At 45.2% G+C, this 7,778-nt stretch overlaps 1 non-coding gene across 1 annotated transcript; it reads left to right on the top strand.

Moving 5' to 3' along the window:
• The first annotated feature begins 6,260 nt into the window (after positions 1-6,260).
• Positions 6,261-6,367, top strand: LOC120693704. The gene has a single exon (XR_005683159.1). It is a non-coding gene; the product is annotated as a small nucleolar RNA R71 (small nucleolar RNA).
• Positions 6,368-7,778: the final 1,411 nt, after the last annotated feature.

Raw genomic sequence — 7,778 nt, 5'->3', positions numbered from 1 at the left:
TTGGCCCGAGGTCAACTAATCCAGATAACGGTCAGCGCCCGCTACTTTGCCTTTCATGATGGAACAAAAACACGTGCAACTCGAAACGGGTTACGTTAGTGAAACCGAATTGAATGTTCTTACCCGTGAGTTGCTCCTTCTTTCTTGCAGCAAAGAAATGAGAAAGAGAGGTCTCTTGAATTCAAATCTTGAGCAAAAATCCAATGAAAACCCGAGAGCAAAGTTTGAGAGAGTTTGAGAGAGAGTGAGTGAATGAGAGTTGAGTGTGAGAGCTCAAAATTCACTCCTCGGCCTCTATTTAAAGGGAGAATGGCCGGGCACCGTTGGGAGCAGCCAGGCTCAACGGCTAGTGACCATTGGAAAAAGCTGGGCCCACTAGCCATTGGCAGGGGGCCGGCCGAACCCTAAGTGGGCCCCCTGCTGACAGCCAGGGCCTAGTGCCCTTCTAACGGTCAAAAACGTTTTAAACCTTGGTGCCGACCAAACTTTGCTTCGAAAAGATGTTCAAATTTATTTTTCAAAGGATTTTCATACTCGGAAATATTTTTGGTTTTTTTTGAAAAATAGAAAAGTGCTAAAAAAGTTTCTAGCATGCAAGGCTGTTTTGAAAATTCAAATATGCAGTGGGAAAAATTGAAAAAATCGAGAGGAATAAAATGGTGGAAAGTGAATATGAGATACATATCGATTTACCTTCGGCAAGGGCTCGTCGTTTAGAGTCTGACGAGCGGGACCTTTCTCCTGCTGTGTTCACCACTGCTCGGCTCATCCTGGAGAATTGGACGAGGATGAGCTTGCGATCTTACGCCACACCTTCTTCGAACATCTTCTCTTTGATCATGTGGTCGTAGGATCTTGATTGGGAGATGTTACTTCGGCTTTTTCTTGTGTGCTTGGCCCGGATTTGATGTTGACCATTGAGCATTGTTCCTTCTTGGGCTGGAACTGGAATTTTTCTTCTTTCCCATTGATGTTGAAGTGGATTTCTCCAACTCCCGCTTCGATGTGTGCTTCGACAGTGCTCAGGAATGGTCGCCCAAGGATGAGCAGTGTCTCTTTTGATATTTCCATGTCGAGCACTACGAAGTCAACTGGGATGAAGTAGTCTCGAACTCTGACTAGAATGTCTTCAGCAATTCCCTCTGGATAGCGGACTGAAGAGTCTGCTAGCTGGAGGTGCATCGGTGTCGGTGTCAGATGCGTGAAGTTGAGTTTGTCGAAGACGACCTTGGGCATTAGCTAACGCTAGCCCCAAGGTCACACAAGGCATTGCTGAAGTGTTGAGTAATTGATCGTTGGGCATCCCGGATCTTCTTTTTTCTTTGGAGGTTGGTTGAGTATAGTAGCGCTACATTCCTCCGTGAGCTTAACAACCTCCACTGTGGGCAGCGGTCGCTTGTTGTTGATGATGTCCTTGATGTAGCGGGCGTAAGTTGATACATGCATCACGTCTCGCAATGGGACGTTGACATGTATCTTCTGGATCATCTCAACAAAACGAGCAAACTTCTCATCCACTGTGATCTTTTGTTTCCGGGAAGCAAACGGGAGAAAGCTTGTGTCGAAAGTTTTCCGTGGATTTTCTTCCTTGGGTTCTTAAGGGTCATCTTGTTTTGTGGCTTCCTCCTCTGCTTGTGGCCTTGCTGCTTTCTCTGCATGGTTAGGATGCGGTGGATCACAAGTGGACTTACCACCCCTCGTGGTCACCACATTTATCTTTTCTGAAAATGGGACAGCAGCAGCTATTTGCACAAGTTGACTTTCTATCATTTTGTTGAAACTTAATTGGTTTTTATGAGCAGAAGAAAGAGTTTCAACTTTAGCATATATGATTTTCAAAATTTTATCATTGGCAGCAAGCTTTTTATTTAAAGATACATTTATTTTAGCTTGGCCAAATACTAAGTCTCTCAAGGAGGGTTGGTTCGAATTGAAATTCGAATTGAAATTTGAGTTAAAATTGTTACCTCCTCCTTGGAATGGTGGGCGTGTTTGTGTGGCAGAACCACCTGAATTACCCGGCTCAAGTGCGCTGGCCATCACCATAAAGGCAATACTGACACAAACACACTACAAACGAAACAATTCTTGATCTGTCGGGTAACGTCCCGATACAACCACCGGTTCTCGGATCAAACAATCATACCCCGCACAAAGGCGAGTCCATAGATATTACAACCACATATTTTACACCACAAGCACAATGGTTATTACAAACCAGTTCAAAGCATTATTACAGAACCAAACTTTGTAAAACAGTTATACAAGCCATAACCTTAAGTTCAGAGTTTGAAAAGCAGCGGAAAGAGAACACGACGGCTACAACACGTCGCAAAAGTATACCAAGCTAGCCCAAGCAAGGTATCACTCGTCAGGGTCATTGCCGGCCGAAGACGGATCCCACTCTACGGACCAGCCAGGAGGTAAAGAGCAGGGCCAAGATAGACTAGCGATCTGGTCCTCAAAACTCATACCTGAAAAAGGGTTTCAACAGCAAGGCTGAGTATTCTAATACTCAGCAAGACTTAACCGTCAATGGGTATACATAGCCCACCTAACTAGACTATGCAGGGTTCTGTGAGGCTCTGGTTTTCCTTTTGCTGAAAAGCAATAAAGAGTAGGTCCTTACTTTCAAATTTTAGCTTCCAAGATTCTAGTTGATTAACCATTCTATATAAGCGACTACTATTCAACCATGGTAGAACTTTAAGCAAACATCAAGATTGATCATAATAATGTTGCTCTTATTACTCTGTGTGGCAAAGAGATCAAGCTGTCCCAAACCGTGAGAAGCGGACGATTCGAATCGAATTTGTTAACCTGGCCAGGCAGACCTAACACACACGTTTGGAACACCGTCGGGTCATTCCCAAACAACCGTTTACCTTCCTTTCCGGCTTGTGGATAGGGTCACTCTCCCCGACTACAGGGCACCAACCTCCTCCCTTGTAGCCGCGGTGTTGCGCAACATAAACATAAATAAAAACATATCTCTAAAGATAGAGTGATAGGTATATCAACTCCCCGGTCCAATTGGCTACTAGGCTTACCGCATACCATATTTACGGCAGGTGGCTAGTACGTTCAAAAACTTAACCAGCACTACCACACACCGCTAACTTAGGAAGTTCGTCAACACAGACGGGGTCTCATACAAGGTCATGATATCAAACACGACCCCGTCCGTCGTCCTTATATTGATAGCAGAAAGTAAACAAGCAATTCCTATAAAGCTCGCGAGTGACCGGCAATCACTCGACTTTTACCGGTCCTATAAGCTTAGCAATTGTTCGAACTCAGGTCTAGTGTTCAGTACATAGGTTCCTAGGATCATGCATCTAGAGTTTCAATTCAAATCCTAAGAACTGTAAATGCACAAGTAAATAATAACAATAAATTATAATAATTTGAAATACGGGTTATGTCTGGGGCTTGCCTTCTCGGTAGTCGCTAGCTAAGCCAGCCTTGGGCTCTTCCGGACTTTGGTCCAGGTCTTCAGTCAGTACGGTGGTGTTCACTTGGGCTTCGTGATTACCTCCTTCGGACTCCGGGATCAGCTCGTACGTCCCGTCAGCTAACACCGTAGTATCTATATGTGATGCAAGAATAGTATTATAAACATACACACGATGTGGTGAAGCTGTAGTTAACACTAATCAAACAAAATTAACACACACATGGGCAGTCATTTATGGAGTAGATACTAACATTTCTAACTACACAAGGCATCATGATCAACAGCACAAAAGAAGCTCACTAACTTCATAAACAAGTTGTAGTTGATTCCTATAGCTTGCAATTCATGGTTTGCTAATAATTAAACAACTCAGCACAAATTCATTAGTAAAATCAGTAAAACTTACATCAAACAGAAGGTAAACAGAGTAATCTATCCTGTAAATTTCATACCAAAACATGCAGCCATTTATTCAGAACAATTCATTTATTCAGACAACACCTAGAATAATATTGAATTCTTCTGAACAAACTACAACACTTGTGAAGCCCAAAATTTTTCAGAACAGACTTAATATACTTATGAACATCTCATAAATTTTTCAGAATTTATCTAGGCACAAAACAGAAGTAATAAATTAGACAAAAATAAACTACATAGGGTAAAACTAATTAGTACAAGTTGAGTCTAGATCCTAAATTTTACAGACATGGATATCTGACCAAATTAGAGGTACACAAAAATTCTCAGAATTTTCTAAGCAAGGAAACGATTTATCATGATTAAAGCTCACTTAACAAGCATTAAATCATAGCTATAGCTACACATGATAACTGACCACGAAATTTTTATAAAAACTCTGGCATCACATGATTACTCTACCATAAAAATTTCACAGCATAACTTTGCTTCAAACATCAGTTATGGAAAAGATAAAAACAACTAGCATTTAAGCACTAGTAACACAAATCTATTTTTACAGCAAAAACTCTCAACTAACACCCAACATATTATTATTCTAATGCATAGAGATCCTCTCAAGGATTCCAAAACATCTAGGTTTTAATTTTTTTGATTTTTCCATGAATTTCTATGGAATTTCAAATTTTGTAACTAAAATAACAAAAAGGTCCTTGCTGCCACTATTCACATGAGTCACGGGCTATGCAGATAACCCCCTAGGGTTCTTTGAATTCTAGCCGAGAGATCCCTGGTCACGGTCAGAGAGGGGAGCGGGGGTTGACCGGCCGAATCCGGCGACGGCATCGCCGACGGCGAGGGTGGAGGGGCGTGGGAGTGAGAGGAAGTCAAGGCGCACCTCTGGGTGGCTTGGGAGGTCGAAGGGAGGGTCGGTTCTAGGGCGTCGACGGCGAGTAGCGGGTGTTGGAGCTCGGGACACGACAATGGGGTGGCTCCGGTGTAGATTGGGCGAGGAAGAGGGGTCTGCAAGCTGCGCGAGGTCGAGGCGAAGCTATTGGCGGGGTCTTTAGGGGCGGAGCGGGTCTGGAATGGCGGGTTCACGGCGGGCCTGAGCCCGCCGACGTTCAGTGGTCGGTGGTGGTGTTCTGGGATGTGGAGGCGGCGAAAGAGCATGGGTACCAGGGGAATAGAGTACGGAGTTGTTCCTGTTTCTGATGCGTACACGAGATAGGTCTCTGGGCTCTGCAACGAGCTCGCCACCGTGACGGTGAGGTGGCGGCCGCGGCCTTGGGGAGGGGCGCGTGGCACGGGGTTAAGGGCTCCAGCGCGAAGGGTAAAGGGCGGCGGAAGCTTGAGCGCGACGCGTGGGCATCCACAGCAAGCAGGAGGTGGCCTCCCAGCCGGCCCCGAGCGGCGGCGGCGCTGAACAGCGGCGGCATGAAGCAGAGGAGCAGGCAGGAGGAAGGAGAAGGTGGGCTGATTTGCAATTTCAGAAAATTTCAGGGATCAGTCTATAAAACAAAGACAACTTTTAATCTAGGGCTCTAATGAAAAAGTGCCCAACATGAACGTTGTTTAATTTTTCAAGATCTACAACTTTGATGTTGTGAAAAAATTGATTTGACAAAATATTGAAGAGTTATTTTGAAAACATAAGAAGGATTTTGAATTCAAAGGACTTTTGCCTTTTCCAAGGTAATATCACATCAAATCTAGGCTAAAATGTAAATTTTACTGCAAAGTAATGATTACACTACATTATTCAAATAAACCCTCCACAAAAGCTATAATCACACATCCTATTCAAATAAACTATAAAGTTGACCTTGGAACAATTCATAATTACACAAAGGTCCTTAAAATTTTCAAATAGGCCCTTGCTCAAACAATTTCACACATGAAGCATAGGAAATAAATGTAGTTTTATTGTGCCGACACCTAGGGTGTCACAGTTTGTTCCCACCCCTGGCCTCCTTGTGGACGGAACCCGGTGTTGTTGTTAATGTAGGCTACGTCTTCACGGGTCTCGGGGCAGTCATTCCCCGAGTGTCCACCGTCACCACAAACCTCGCACGTAAAGCACGGGTTCATGGCATGGACAGGAACAGGCACCAGTGGCCAGTTCCCTTCATCAAGCTTCTTCATTAGGAGGTCCAGTTTGGCGGCGAGCATGTCCGTCTCCTTGACGGTATGCATTCCGCCCTTGGTTCTGGGCTGGGAATGCTCCTCGTTCTAGCCCTGGTTGGAGACCATCTTCTCGATCAAGGCCGTAGCCTTGGCAATTGTGAGGTCGAGATAGGCTCCTCTAGCAGCAGCATCAAGGTGGGCTCTGGATGTAGTCGTTAGCCCGTTGTAGAAGCTTTGGAGCACGAGCCACTCGTCCATCCCATGATGAGGACAGGCGAGTATGTATTCTTGCAATCTCTCCCAAGCTTCTAGGATGGATTCCATCCCTGTCTGCTGGAAACTTGAAATTCTTCCGCGCAGGGCATTGGTTTTGCCCAACGGGAAGAACTTAGCGAGGAACGCCGTGGAACATTTGTCCCACGTGCTGACGGCTTCCTTGTTCTGATAAAACCACTATTTCTCCTTCCCCAGGAGGGAGAAAGGAAACAGGCAGAGCCTAATGGCATTAGCCTTAACGCCCCGTATAGTTATGGTCTTGCAGAGCTCCAGGAAGTTCTGGAGATGGGCGTTAGCGTCCTCATTCGGCTTGCCACAGAATGGGCTAGCCTGCACCATGTTTATGAGGCTGGACTTCAGCTCAAAATTCACGTTCCCAACATCAACGTTGGGTCCAGTTGCCACATTGGCAGCTGAGGGGACGGAGAAGTCGCGGAGAGTCTTCTCAGCCATGAGTTCGGTGATTGATGGTGCTTGGGAAGCTAGCTCTCTTGTTGACTGCGAGATCGGAGGAGGGACGACGCGAGGTCAGACCCTTCTCACGAGCTTCTCGGGATTTTCAACAAAATTTGTCAGCAAGGAGAAACCAGACATACACTACCCTATTTTCATCCAATTAGGAGAAAACAAAAAGATAAACACATTAGCCTGTATAAGCAGTAGCTATCTCTTACTTATATTGCCATGTTTATGTACTTTAGTAAATATACTTTACACCTAGTGCCATCCCCGGCAACGGGGCCAGAAATGCTTGTTGGCATTTCTTAGCGTCGCCACTAGGAGTGGTTAGTTCCTAGCAACGCCGCCAGAAATGCTGGTGTTGGTATGTCTTAACATTTACAGAAAGATCCGCAAACGCACGGATATACCATTGTAGCATTTCACCCGAAAGTATTCAGGGTATCGTTATTTATATTTTCCCAAGGGATGGCTAGGTTGTGTAAAGTGTATTTACTTAGTTGCATAACCATGACACGTATGAAGCAAGATGAGGACCACTGACTATACAGGGGTAAGTGGTAAATAAAGGATAATCAGGGGTAATGTGACACACACAGAATAGCCAAATCTCATGAATAAAGAATAAACAAGTAATCCTAAGGTTAGTGGGAGCATATGTAAAGATTCTGAGTATACTATTTATGTTAGCAGATAAGTTACGTTAGCCACATTGCTTAGAGCTGCAGGTGCCGGGAAATTAGGGACATCGGGGAGAATGACCCGCACTGGAGAACATCCAGTCCCGTTTCATCTTTGCATGAACTCCTACACCGTACCCGAACATCGGGGAGTACGCTAACCGAGAAGCAGCTTCCCGGTGGACCGACAGGGCTGTCACCACCTGCGGTCTGCCCCAGTCACACCGTGGAGCACCGTCATATCCGAATAATTCTGCATACCCGGGCACCTTGCCAGCATATGAGGTCACTACCCTAACACCCCCGGATCCCCCACCCTTTGGATGGACAGGTAAGATGCTAAGGCAAGCCCGAAAGCA

Source organism: Panicum virgatum, chromosome 9N (assembly GCF_016808335.1).
Source record: "Panicum virgatum strain AP13 chromosome 9N, P.virgatum_v5, whole genome shotgun sequence".
NCBI classification, from domain to species: Eukaryota; Viridiplantae; Streptophyta; class Magnoliopsida; order Poales; family Poaceae; genus Panicum; species Panicum virgatum.
The sequence above is the reverse complement of the archived record's forward strand: the minus strand, read 5'-3'. Positions and strand labels throughout refer to the sequence as shown.